At 39.7% G+C, this 14,024-nt stretch overlaps 1 long non-coding RNA gene across 1 annotated transcript in view; it reads left to right on the top strand.

Moving 5' to 3' along the window:
• Positions 1-13,607, top strand: part of LOC140903793 (uncharacterized) — a 173,356-nt gene extending 159,749 nt beyond the window's left edge. The window contains exon 3 of the long non-coding RNA XR_012156343.1: positions 13,435-13,607. This is a non-coding gene — a long non-coding RNA (uncharacterized LOC140903793). The remainder of the gene's footprint in view (positions 1-13,434) is intronic.
• The last annotated feature ends 417 nt before the right edge of the window (positions 13,608-14,024 follow it).

The raw sequence follows: 14,024 nt of genomic DNA, 5'->3' as shown, positions 1-14,024 counted from the left end.
TGCAAATGCATAGTATTAGATTTTTGACTCAGCTGTGCTGGTTCGCTTTGGTTGGACACATTAGATCAGATAGTATTGATCTTGTTTCCTAATTGGATGAGTATAACTCTTAGAAGCAGGTTTCTAGTGCAAAAAAAATCATTTACTGTTTCAAAGTATGTTTTCTATAATATTCACTTAAAATTTGCTATATCTACAAACATTCTTGCCCACAAACTTATTTTCTAGAGGGCATGGGGACAGGGAATGAATAAATTCATTGAAACTTTGTGATGGAATTTGTGCAGATTTTTTTTCTCTATACTTGTTGAAAGGTCTGCTAGAAGCTTAAAAAGTAACATAAAAATGAGATTAGCATTTGAGGTCAAAATGTCACAAAAACTGGTATACTCTGTGGCAGCCACCAAAGGTCATCTCTTCATGTAAAAAAGTCACCTGTTCCTTCTCCTTCTGTCCTATAGTCAACCACTTTCCATTGTGTAACAAGTAAAATTCAAGTAGATGCATATGGCACTGCATTGATAGTTGGCCTCTCCTTGGGCATTATGGTTTTCCCTCTTAAGCTGTTTTTCTTTTGTAGAATTCAACAACATGTTTTTATCAACACTGTTTTACTAATGAATGTCTTTGCAGTCAGGTTATTCTCTTTCACAACACGATTGATTTTTGTCTTATTACATGGTGGTAAGAAAAGAGTTAAAACATGGCTTATTCGTCTTTATAGGTACGATAATAAATTAAAATCTATACATGGATTAATGGAATGAATGAATAAATAAATAAAAAGCAGCATACTCCTGTATAGAGAAACTAGTCCTGGAAAAAAAACAGATCAGCTTCAATTCCTAATAAAAGGGACAGTCAAAAACTAATTTAGGAATATTGTTTTCTGTTAAACAAGGGATGGATCACAGATCCTTTGAGGACTTCCCAATCAGTGTCTGAAAACATCCCAGCTGTTAGCGGGTACATTAGGGTCTATCAGGCATTCTACCTGATCATTTCAATTAACAATAACTCCTACTGGCCCTTCACTGCACACAAGTGATGGATTTTCACACTATTGTTGGTGATAAACTGATATAGAAACATATCAATATTTCAGCTACAAAGATGTCCCATTAATGCACTTAGTTTCACAAAAATTACATATTTTTCAGTATGGAAATGACTACCTGTCACCATTTATCATGATCACTTTAATAGTGTCTCCTGTTGACCTGATCATCTGGATTGCCTACTGCAAACCCTTTACTCTTTTGCAGCCCATTAATTTTACAAATTTTAATTGTGTATGGTTTTGACAGCTTTAATTTTCCTCATACCCTAGTGTGATCTTATCAAGAGATGTCTTTACATTAATGCTGTAATTGGTGCAGAAGCCATGACTGCAGACGGAAGAAACACATTCCAAAAGTTAGGAAGTTTATCATCTGATTAACGGTACAAGGTTGGGGTTAAATGGTGACGTTAGGAAGGGATGGTGAGTAATTTGGGCCAGGCCAGGCGGCCCTGTGATTCAGAGACCCCTCTCTGAGCCATAGTGCCTCCCTTTCCTCTCCCTTGGTATGTTTGAGTGGCTGGCTGTAGTAATTTACCTATATCAGCAGTAAACTTCCTGCTCCTCGCCCTCTTGTGATAGTTCAGCTGTGATAGTTAGACAATAGGGATTTGGAGCTGAGGTACAGTCTACTCCCCACCCATGTGCTCCAGGCAGGAAGTAAGTGACTGTGTGCCCTTACTAATTCCTGCATATCTGTACTCTTTTAAGTCTTTGTACAGGCATATAGACCAACTCACAATCCATCTTTGAGTGGTCAGTGTGCTCTTTATTTCTCTATTTTAAAAAAAGCAGTGTGTTGACTTCTGTATATAATCGTCTCAAACTGAAAGGAAAGAAGAGACAATAAACTCACTGCAGAAAATGAAGTGGTATTGTTAAAGCCAGCTTCAATGTATGTGCCTGGTACATTAATCCTTCAGAAGCCAGCCTGGCTTGCATCCAGCTGCTTCCACATGACCTTGTACAGGTGGCATGCCTGGTTCTTTCACAACACAAAGGTAAATCAAAACCAGACTGATGGTTACCAAAGTTTTGTTTTTGCATTGTCATGTTCTCTGAACACCTTTGTCATGGGAAAGCTGTGTCCCAATCTTTCCTGAGAGTCTCTAAACCCACGGCTCCTTTTCTGTTATCACAGCTGGTTTTCTACCAGTGCAATTTAATGTCCATAGTTACTGCAGGTTCAAAGTCACCAGCTGATAAGCTGGTGCTTGAAATATATATTTGAACAGCAAGGGGAAAGAAGCTTTTAGGTTAAAGGAAACAGAAAAATGTTAATAGCAGAATTTTTTTAAAAAGAACAAGTGCTTGGCCCCAAAATAACAGAAGCTTCCCATTGCTGAGGGACAGGTTGTGTCATTCCCAAAGCCTCTGATTTATTTTATTACCCAGACAAATGCATTCAACTTGTATTTGGTTGCTGGAGTAATGGCTGTGCACTGGTCAGGAAAAAGAAAACATTTAAAATTTGCCGCTACTTCCTGGCATCCAAGTTAAAGTATCTGAAAACTGGCTTTAAAAATACCAGCAGAGGGATTCCCCCTTTATTGATCAAAGCCAGCAGAGCCTTAATAATAACTGAAGAATATATTCAGCAACAAATAAATTCAAAATGCAATACACATGCATTCACCAAAGAGGCAGCAGTCAGTTGCCTTGCATAGGATGACAGAAGAAATACTGTGACACTATTAGCACCAACTGATGAGTTCTGATGAAGTTGTATACAAGAGCTGCCTATCTCTGTCTTGTTCACTGAGGGGCTGGCTTTCCCTTTTTGCATTCATTCTTTGTCCTCTTTTGTCATCTCCTGCTATCACAAAGCAAAAGAATCCAACAACAACAATATGGCAACAATTCCAAATTGGAGAGTACTGCTTTCACATAAGTCAGAGTCCAATTATGTTTACATTATTATACTTTCTTTGGGTGTATAGAACTACTTAAAATAGATGCATGAGCAGTGAGTTTTCCAGTATTAATATGGGATCAAGAATATTGCTCTAGTAATAAATTCTCACTAAGTGACTACATGTCCATCAATCATTTGATTAACTGTGTATTACAGAAGAATTCCACTTTGGAGGATCCTTCAATTCACTCTCTACCAGAGAGAGTTGCTGCAGATGCCAGGTCAATAAAACTTTAGGAGAACATTTATTACCTACTGTATTTTTACCAATATAATAATTCCCAGACGAAATACTTCAGTGAGAGTTTGTTAGAGTTGAGAATATAGTTAACATTAAAAAAGGTTATTGGAATTTTATAGTATAGAAACAAAAACATTAAGTAGGTTAAACTAAGGAATTTCAAGTTAAGCTTCCCACACCAACCCTAACTTTCTTCCATATCCTCACCACCTTTCAACTACTGCAGGGATCAGCAACCTCTGGCGTGCAGCTTGCCAGGGTAAGCCCCCTGCCAGGCTGGACCAGTTTGTTTACCTGCCACGTCTACAGGTTTGGCCAATCGCACTGGCCGCAGTTCGCCGTTCCAGGCCAATTGTGCTGCGGAAAGTGGCAGGTAAACAAACCACCCCAGCCCGGTGCCAGAGGTTGCCGATCCTGCCAGAGGTTGTCTGGAAACTGCTGCTTAAACAGCAGGTCTCCCCTTCTAAAACAGAAGACAGCCAACCTTTCTGCCCACCAAAACTCCACATGCTAAGCATTTGCATATGAAAGCCAAACATATGGGGAAGTGAGACTGAGCACTTGAGCAGGACAACCTGGGCTAGATCCACAAAGAGTTTTAGGTGCCTAAGTCCAAAATTTAGATCCGCAAAACCCCCTGCTCAGTTGCCACCTCACTCTGTAGGCACCTAAATTTCTGTTGGTGAACATGCTCAAAGCTGTCTAAATCTGACTGTTCTAGGCTGCTTGGCACTGAAGCACTGGTGGGATTTTAAAGTAGGCATTCCTCTGTGTATTTTTCCTGATCTGCATTCTCAGGGTATCTACACTGTAATTTTTAACTCAGCACCCTGAGCCCTGTAAGCTCAAGTCAGCTAGGATGACCAGATGTCATGATTTTATAGGGACAGTCCCAGTATTTGGGGCTTTGTCTTATATAGATGCCTATTACTCCCCACCCTAGTCCAATTTTTCACACTTGCTGTCTGGTCACCTGACCAGCGCTAGCTACAGCCATGTCATGTGGCTTTTATTACAGTGTAGACATACCTTCAGAGCATACCTAACCTGCACAAAGGCAGCTGAGGAAGAAGTAGTGCCCTTATACCCATCACTGATTCCCAGACAACTTTCAAAATGCAACTCACAGGGTCAAATTCTCTGCTGGGACAGAGTAAATTCTGGGGTAAATGGGGGAACTCTAGAGTGCTGGTAATGACTTTGCCGTTCTCAGAACTGGCTCCAGCCTCAAGGCACTGAAAGCTGTTGCCAAACAGCTGTAAGAAGCACCACTAACATAAGGCCCTTAAGGGATCCTATGCCAGTGGAGGATTAGTGTAGTGGACCTCTCCACTGACCAGGGGTGAAAGTAACTGAAGGGACTTACAGGTACACAGAGCTGGGGCCTTGGGCAGAAGGGGCGGGGCCTTGGGCAGAAGGGGCAGGCCTTTTAATCGCCCTGCTATCCGCAGGCTCCAGTGCCAATTTAAAGGGCACAGGGCTCCAGCTGCGGTAGCAGCAGCTGGGAGTCCCGGACCCTTTAAATCATCACCTGAGCCCCATGGTAGTGGTAGCTGCGGTGGCAGCCAGAGCCGTGGCCCTTTAAATCACCACCAGAGCTCCCAGCCGCTGCTGCAGATACTGCTACCATGGGGCTCTGGTGGCAATTTAAAGGGTCAGGGCCTCCAGCCACTGCCGGGAGTTCAGGGCCCTTTTTAAATTGCTGGCCTGTGGAAGCTGCCCCCCTGCCAGTATGGTCTATGTACTGGTTCTTGCCAGTACACTGTACCAGCTTACTTTCACCTCTGGAATTGACCTACCTTCTCACTGCCCCTATGCTGGAAGGGTGGGGATGTTTGAGGAGCAGCACAGCTGGGGATAGAGCCTCTATGCTTTTGGAGATCTGCTACTGTAAATATGGACAACACATGGCTCTTTCTAGCTAGGCATTTCTACCAAGCTTATTTATCATCATAGTATCAGAACACCTACTCTCTGGCTCTTTGGATGATAAAAAATTGAGATTAAAATAACCAAAACAGGGGAGATTTTAGAAGCTCACTTACTATACAATGGAGACATGTGCTCTGAGGAGAGGAAAGAGAGGAGGCAGAAAATTTGGCCCTAAACTTGTAAAAGAAAATCTATCCTGGTTTCTTTTAATTTAAATAGACATGTTTTATTTTAAATCAAGATGTACTGCTTGGACGTTATATCTGCACAGAGCTTAGAATGCTACAACAGATTGCCATCAAAGGAATGCATTTTATTTTTAACATTTTCTTACTACCATCTAAGCCAGTTTTTAAGTTGCATAGGACAGAAGCTGTTTTTAAATAAAGTATTTTATATTTTAATTGAAATTTTAATGGCAGTTGTCATTACATCAAAAGCAGGAAGACAGCTGTTAATGCCAATTTATATGTTGTTGCTGTTCTTTGACAGATGAAGTTAATATTTTCGTTTTAAGAAATAACTGGGACTCAGCTTAAAAACTTGAACAACAAAACAGAAATGAAATTATTTTTTCAGGTTATTCTAGAAACCTTGTTGAATGTTTAATGATAAATGTCACTTATTAAATTACATTATGTGGCATAGTATGGTAGCAGCTACATAAAACGCTTACCTTCTCTCTCTCATTACCTGCCCAGATTAAATAAGAACAGTTTAAAACAGTTATTGCTTTTTAAATTGAAATGCAGTAATCTACTATTTTTAACTTTTTTTTTTTTTTTTTTTTTGCTGGAACTGTGTCTAAAGACAAAGCTTTTAAATGAAATGTTTCTACAAATTAATAATTAATTTGAAATTGTTTTTATTTATTTCCTGGTGGCCTAATTAAGCATTTTATTATCTTTCCTCTCTGGCTGATTACATTTATATCTTAACTATTGTGTCCCACATTAAGAGATAATGTTGCAAAGAAAGGGATATTGCCTTTTTATTTTGTTTTAAACCAACTGGAATCTGAATTTGATCATTATTCTTATTTTTGGACACCTCCATTTCTGACCTGTTGAACTGAAGACTTGCTTGCAAAATCCTACTTGCATCCAATTTATTTTGGTTTCTGGTCTCTTTCTCTTCTCTGATCATTGGGTAAGTGATATGAAGTCTTAGACCTAAACCTCCTATGCAAATACGTTTTTTTTCCCATTTGTTCTCTCTTATTTATGAAAAGTATACTAAATCTATAAATAAGTGTTAGAGAGAGCCTAATATTTCTCTCTTTCTAAAAAAAACTTCTCAATTCACCTTTATATTTGTAACCACTTAGCTGGAACTCAGTGTTTCCCAATTTGTAATGGCTTTTGACCTTAAAACTTCGGAACATTCCATAACTTAATTGTGATGAGAAGGGAGCAAAAAGACAAGAAACAGAATGGATGAAAAGCTGAGGAGTGATAACAGAATAGGGACAGTGAGAGAGTAAAGAACAGTGGGTGAGGGGAGGACAGAAAAAAGAGAAGGAGGGCACTGCTCTGGCCTGCAAAGGAAGAAATAGATCATTATTTTAAAAAGAGGAGAAATAAGAGAAAAGCCCCAGATAGAAGAGAAAATGAGAAGAGGAAATACAGGGAAAAGCGGGGAAGGGCAAGAAGCAAGAGGTAATAATAAGGAGCAAATTTTGCCTTCAATTATTGCCATGTAATCCAGTGATGTCAACTGACTAGTAACGAAAAATAAAAATGGTGCCAATGCCGGAGATGATGAGGCATCAAAGATTTCCAGGTTTATGGATCTTGGGTAGCAGATAGAATACCGCTGCTTGGGGTTCGAGGGGTGTGTCCGTGCAGATTTGCTCTTTTTCAGAGAGTTCCTTGAGCAGATGGTATAGATTATTTTGGTAACCCTCAGTGGGATCAGAGGGCAATCACTTGTAGAATGTGGTGTTGGAGAGCTGCCTAGCAGGCTCTTGTTCATATTCCAACCTATTCACCTGCACATCTACCAACTGATATATGCCATCATGTGCCAGCAATACCCCTCTGCCATGTACATTGGCCAAACTGGACAGTCTCTATGTAAAAGAATAAATGGACACAAATCAGACGTCAAGAATTATAATATTCAAAAAACAGTCAGAGAATACTTCAATCTCTCTCATCACTCGATTAGAAACCTAAAAAGTCTCAATATTACAATAAAAAAATTTCAAAAACAGACTCCAAATGAGAGACTGCTGAATTGGAATTAATTTGCAAACTGGACATCATTAACTTAGGCTTGAATAAAGACTGGGAGTGGATGTGTCATTACACAAAGTAAAACTATTTTCCCATGTTTATCCCTCCCCCCCACCAAATGTGTTCTTCACACATTCTTGTCAAATGCTGGAAATGGCCTATCTTGATTATCACAACAAAAGGTTTTTTTTTTTCTCTTGCTGGTAATAACTCACCTTACCTGATCACTTTCCTTACATTGTGTATGGTAACACCCATTGTTTCATGTTCTCTGTATATATAAAATCTTCCTACTGTATTTTCCACTGCATGCATCCGATCAAATGAGATGTAGCTCATGAAAGCTTATGCTCAAATAAATTAGTTTGTCTCTAAGGTGCCACAAGTACTCCTGTTCTTTTTGCGGATGCAGACAAACACAGCTAATACTCTGAAAAATACCAACATTACACATCTCTCCAGCAAGGATTCCCTCGCTAAAGTAGGCATGTAACAAACCCGTTGAAGCCATTTTTGCTTCCCCATGATAAGAGTGATGAATCTGGACTGAGTTAGTGAGAAGAGCAGAAGAGTAAAAACGGTGAAACTAAGCTTAGGTAGAGGGTAGTGTCCTGGTACCTGAACATATTACAAAAATAATCATTTTGGCTATTATACTAGGTTTAGTCATATCAGCATTTAAGACAAGGAAGAAAGAAAAGATAGATTCAGACAGCAGCAAGGAAGCCAAAATGGCTTCTTTGGTACATTTTTGGAAGATATCAAATCTTTGGTCGTGGAGTAAGTGGGCATAGCTCCATTGACATTGACATTTTCCACTTTATGCATCCGATGAAGTGAGCTGTAGCTCACAAAAGCTTATGCTCAAATAAATTGGTTAGTCTCTAAGGTGTCACAAGTACCCCTTTTCTTTTTGCGAATATAGACTAACACGGCTGCTACTCTGAAAATTGACATTGATGAATTTGACCATTTAGTTTCATAAACTAACACTGGAGATAGAACATAAGAATGGCCATACTGGGTCAGATCAAAGGTCCATCCAGCCCAGTATCCTGTCTACTGACAGTGGCCAATGCTACATGCCCCAGAGGGAATGAACGTAACAGGTAATGATCTAGTGATCTCTCTCCTGCCATCCAGCTCCACCCTCTGACAAACAGAGGCTAGGGACACCATTCCTTATCCATCCTGGCTAATAGCCATTAATGGACTTAACTCCATGAATTTATCCAGTTCTCTGTCAAACCCTGTTATAGTCCTAGCCTTCACAACCTCCTCAGGAAAGGAGTTTCACAGGTTGACTGTGCACTGAGTGAAGAAGACGACCTTCCTTTTATTTGTTTTAAACTTACTACCCATTAATTTCATTTGGTGGCCCCTAGTTCTTATATTATGGGAACAAGTACATAACTTTTCCTTATTCATTTTCTCCACACCACTCATGATTTTACACCTCTAACATTATCCCCCCTTAGTCTCTTCTTTTCCAAGCTGAAAAGTCCTAGCCTTTTTAATCTCTCCTCATATGGGACCCGTTCCAAACCCCTAATCATTTTAGTTGCCCTTTTCTGAACCTTTTCAAAGGCCAGTATATCTTTTTTGAGATGAGGGGACCACATCTGTGTGCAGTATTCAAGATGTGGGCATACCAAGGATTTATATAAGGACAATAAGATATTTTCCATCTTATTCTCTATCCCTTTTTTAATGATTCCTAACATCCCATTTGCTTTTTTGACTGCTGCTGCACACTGCATGGATATCTTCAGAGAACTATCCATGACAACTCCAAGATCTTTCTCCTGATTAGTTGTAGCTAAATTAGCCCCCATCATATTGTATGTATACCTGGGGTTATTTTTTTCCAATGTGCATTACTTTACATTTATCCACATTAAATTTCATTTGCCATTTTGTTGTCCAATCACTGCGTTTTGTGAGATCTTTTTGAAGTTCTTCAGTCTGCTTTGGTCTTAACTATATTGAGCAGTGTAGTATCATCTGCAAACTTTGCCACCGCACTGTTTACCCCTTTCTCCAGATCATTTATGAACAAGTTGAATAGGATTGGTCCTAGGATTGACCCTTGGGGAACAGCACCAGTTACCCCTCTTCATTCTGAAAATTTACCATTTATTCCTACCCTTTGTTCCCTGTCTTTTAACCAGTTCTTAATCCATGAAAGGATCTTCCCTCTTACCCTGTGACAAGTTAATTTACATAAGAGCCTTTGGTGAGGGACCTTGTCAAAGGCTTTCTGGAAATCTAAGTACCCTATGTCCACTGGATCCCCCTTGTCCACATGTTTGTTGACTCTCATCAAAGATAATCATAAGATAAACATAGATAATCATACAACATGGAGTTCTAATACTGAATAATTAATTTGATACAGATATTCATCAAAATGGCATGCTTTCCTAAAAACATACTGGAGATGTTTGTAGTGTGGAAAGGAATCTTGATAAACTTGAGAATCTAATGAAGTTCAAAAATTCCAAAGACCATCGGGCAGTCCAGTTGTTTAAGAACATTGAAGATCTTGTAGTAGACAAAGGAAACTATGCCAACCCACCCCCTTTTCAACTGAAATTCAAAGAATCAGTTTAAATGAGTGGGGAAAGGATCTGACTTTACAATGGCATTTATGACAACACGCACACACTTGTGTGTCACTTAAAACTCTGCACACAGCTAATATTCTCAGAGTAAGTTTTTTTTTTTGTTTGTTTGTTTGTTTTAAGGAATAATGCCTTCGGCAAGGCCTGTGTGGTCCAGGAAAAAAAAATGTTTAAATACTGAATACAATTCCCTAATCGTTTTTATCTATTCCATACCCCGCTGCCTTGAACTGAGAGTTTCAAAGCCTCTGTGGCTTCAAATTCTCCTCTTGATTATACAAATCATGCTTCGCCAATCAGGAAACACAAATGATTCTATGTGGTTTATCGGAACAATGCAACTAACCAATGTAGTTCCAATTTTGAATATCCAGTATTGAAAACTTGCAGTGATCAATACATAGATTAAAAATAACCTGGCTAAAATGTATATTGAATAAAGCTGCTCATGAATTTTTTTAAAGCAAACCAGAGGCTAAATCTATGGAGTATATTTTTCTATGTGACTTATTTGTGTGGCTCAAACCACAGTTACTATTTATTCTGATCAGCATCATGATCATGCATCAGTATTTTTTTCTTGTTTATGATAGCTAATTACTTATTCCCAAAGTGAACAAGGAGAAAAATTATGACAGAAAATATAGACAATTCTTCAGAAGTTGCAATATCTATATCTGTCTATCTAGATATAACAGTTTCTTTATTTTTGCCTACTCTCTGGAGAAGAAAATTAATTTGTTCTATGCTGATCCCTTAAATTAAATTATATCATAATGCTTGAGTGTGTTTCATTTTCCTTGGTTAATAGTTCAACTTAAACATCCATCACCACAAAACTTCAGTATGAGCTCCCATATCAACAACACATTTTAAGGGCACAGGCAGTTCAGAGTCATCTGAATACCTCTCAAGTACTCTTATCATATTTTCAGTGAATTCAGGAGTTGGGCTGACATTTGATGGAAGATGATGTATGCAGCAGCCTGCACTATGTGTTTAAGAAATACAACAGTTCTTAGAAGATACTACTGAAGGTTTTATTTTCTGAGCACTATCACTTTTCAAATTGAAAACAAAATGCCATCACAGGTGCTTCCAGGCTATTCTATGTGGTGCCATAGAATTGAACTGAAAAAGCTCATTATTGTACAACCATTTGTAGGAGGCAGCCACCAACAACCTGCCATGGACCCCCTGTCAGCTTCCACCGCCGATCATGGAACTTCATGATTGGCCTCCCCTGCCTAAGCACCATCCCATGGAGAAGCAAATACCATTAATTCGCAGGAGAAGAGGTTAAAAAGACCCTTGCTGTCACTGGGACTAAGATCTCTTTAGGAGTGGTTGTAGGAGTAGCAACAGGGAACCTTCATTGTGCAGGCCAAGCCACCGCTTCCCGCAGCTTCCATTGGCTGGGAACAGCAAACTGCGGCCACTGGGAGCTGCAAGCGGCTATACCTGCGGAAGCTCAGGTAAACAAATTGTCTCGCAGCCCGCCAGGGGCTTACCCTGAACAAGCCACGAACCAAATTTGGAAAACCTGATCTAGGGTTTCCTCTTCAACAATACAACACAGAACCAGCTTGAGCCCCCACTAGGTAACCTGGGAAAATTACACACTACCCAAGGCAGGGAGAAGGCACCTTGCTTGTTCCGCAATCTGAGCACTTGCTCTGGCTGACCGCTCTGCCAGCCGCTACTCCTCACCACCTGGCAGCCCTGCCAGCCGTGGTTCCTCTCCCCCGGTTGTCCCTCCAGCCGTGGTTCCTCTCCCCCGGTTGTCCCTCCAGCCGTGGTTCCTCTCCCCCGGTTGTCCCTCCAGCCGCGGTTCCTCTCCACTGGCCATCCCACCAGGTGCTAATTGCCTTGCCAGCTGTTCGTTTCTAGCCACCTGTCTCTCTTCTGTGACCTCAACACATCAGTCTCTCTGTGATTCTCAGCTCTTTGCATACTAGACAGAAACACTGCCCCCACCACAAGTGCTGTCAACTCTCATTTGAGCCCTTTAATAACAAAAGTCACCTAATAAAGCCTGATTAGCTCTATCTTTGAACAGAAGGGAAGAATAGGTTAAACCAGACCATGAACCCTTAGGGAGTGTCCACATCACCTGGCTAGGACATCTGCCTCCACCCCTCTTAATTTCAGAGGGGTCTGGCATTCAAGCCCCTGACTTAGCAAGTTCCTTTCAGCTGAGGGTGACCCCTCAATTGGGACAAGCTCAGCACAGTTTTGCTCCCCTTTAGTCATACAATGAAGACAACATTGATAACAACATTTCACTACTCCTGCATTCCATACTGAAGTGATTTGTAACTCAACACCAGCCAAAGCTGCTCACTTGGAGCTCTACAACTCCTCTCTGCCAGATATCTATGCAGAGTAGGTGTGTTCATGTAAATACAGGTTGCTCCCGAAATCTCTTCCCCCTCCCAAACTAGCTGTCAGGGGAGAGTTCATTTAGACCCTGCTACACTGAGCTGATTATTGTGGCAATTTCCCCAATAAGCACCATAAGATTTTTTTTGTACAGAATATATCAAATACTATGAAATCTTGATGGTGGTGATTCCCTTTTCCAAATATAAGGAATAAGTCTTTACTCCAATACCCTAGTTTTACGTGGTGTAAGGGAGTGGAGGATCAGGCCCTTTGTGGTAAGTTAGCCAATCAGCATCTGACTAAAAAGGTAGATTAATGAAGGTTTCCAATACACATCTTTATAACACAACTTTAGCCAGTAAATTAGTTTAGGAATTATGCTGCAAATGGTGCTCTCTTTAGCTTACAGGGAAATAAAAATGAGAAGCAGCGATGCATCAACTCAATATATTCTTACAAACTAGGGGTATGTTAGATTTGCCTTGTTAAATACTTCTTAAGCAATTTTTAATTGACAACATATGTTGAACATCACATAGCAATGTGTGCAAAGCACTTTACATCTGTCATTGCCTCCTGAAGCTAATCCTTCTTTTAATGTGCTTGCTTCCTTTGTATTGCTGCAGGCTTTGTTTCTGTTTACTGTCTTCCAAAAGGAAGAGAGGAAAACAACAAGTTAGCTGTCAGCAAGAACAGGCTTATTCTGCACAGATTTTAATTCTATTAATCTTTTGACTGGCTATCTGTTAGGAAACCATCATTGCCAAGGACAATGACTTACTTGGAAAGAAAAAGTCAAATTCCACCTCTTTCAAGGTGAAATTGTATACTTTAATTGGGCTTCCTGAAATGAGATTCCTGATCTCATTGGAATTTTATCATTCTTCACATTTTGTTTTTCTTGAGAGAAAATGAAAAGCTTAAATATTCTGATTGTTCTCTGTTTTGCTGTCCCTTCTGTTGCAGAATGCAAAATTTGGCTACTATTACTATTTAAGTGATTATATAATTGCTAAAATTCTTTTTTTTTTATGGTCCAGTGGTTATGGGGTGGATCTCGGAGTCTGCAGACCTATCATCTATACCCAGATCTGTATTAACCTGCTGTGTTACCTTGCGCAAGTCACTTAACTATGGATCGGTTTCCTCATCTGAAAATTTCCATGATGATGTAGATGATCATTACCCTCCTATAAGATGCACTTTGAGATGTCTGAATGGAAAGCACTATAAAATGTAAGTTATAATATAGAAATGTGTCAATTTGAATACTTCAAATTCATATCTGACTTTTTATATATATAAAAACACCACACCATATAGCATCATTGGCAGTATTGCTCAGGAAATTCTAGAACTGGGACAACATGGTCATGTAGACCAGTACTGAGGTACACTTTGGCATAGCTGTGTGGAAGTTTATATATGACAGGCCCACACTATGTCCAGCTTTCTCAAGAGATATTAGACTCTCATCTGAAATACTTTTCAGAAAGAAAGAAAGAGAGAGACAGAGACATAATACCTGCTAATCAGACCAAAAAAACAGTAGTTTAAAAAAGCACAAAGGGTGAAAGAGTGTTTCATTTATTCTGACACCCCCAAAACAAGATTATACCTTTACCAAACA

Source organism: Lepidochelys kempii, chromosome 1 (genome assembly GCF_965140285.1).
Source record: "Lepidochelys kempii isolate rLepKem1 chromosome 1, rLepKem1.hap1, whole genome shotgun sequence".
In the NCBI taxonomy this organism is placed as follows: Eukaryota; Metazoa; Chordata; order Testudines; family Cheloniidae; genus Lepidochelys; species Lepidochelys kempii.
This window is presented reverse-complemented; position numbering and strand designations above follow the sequence as displayed.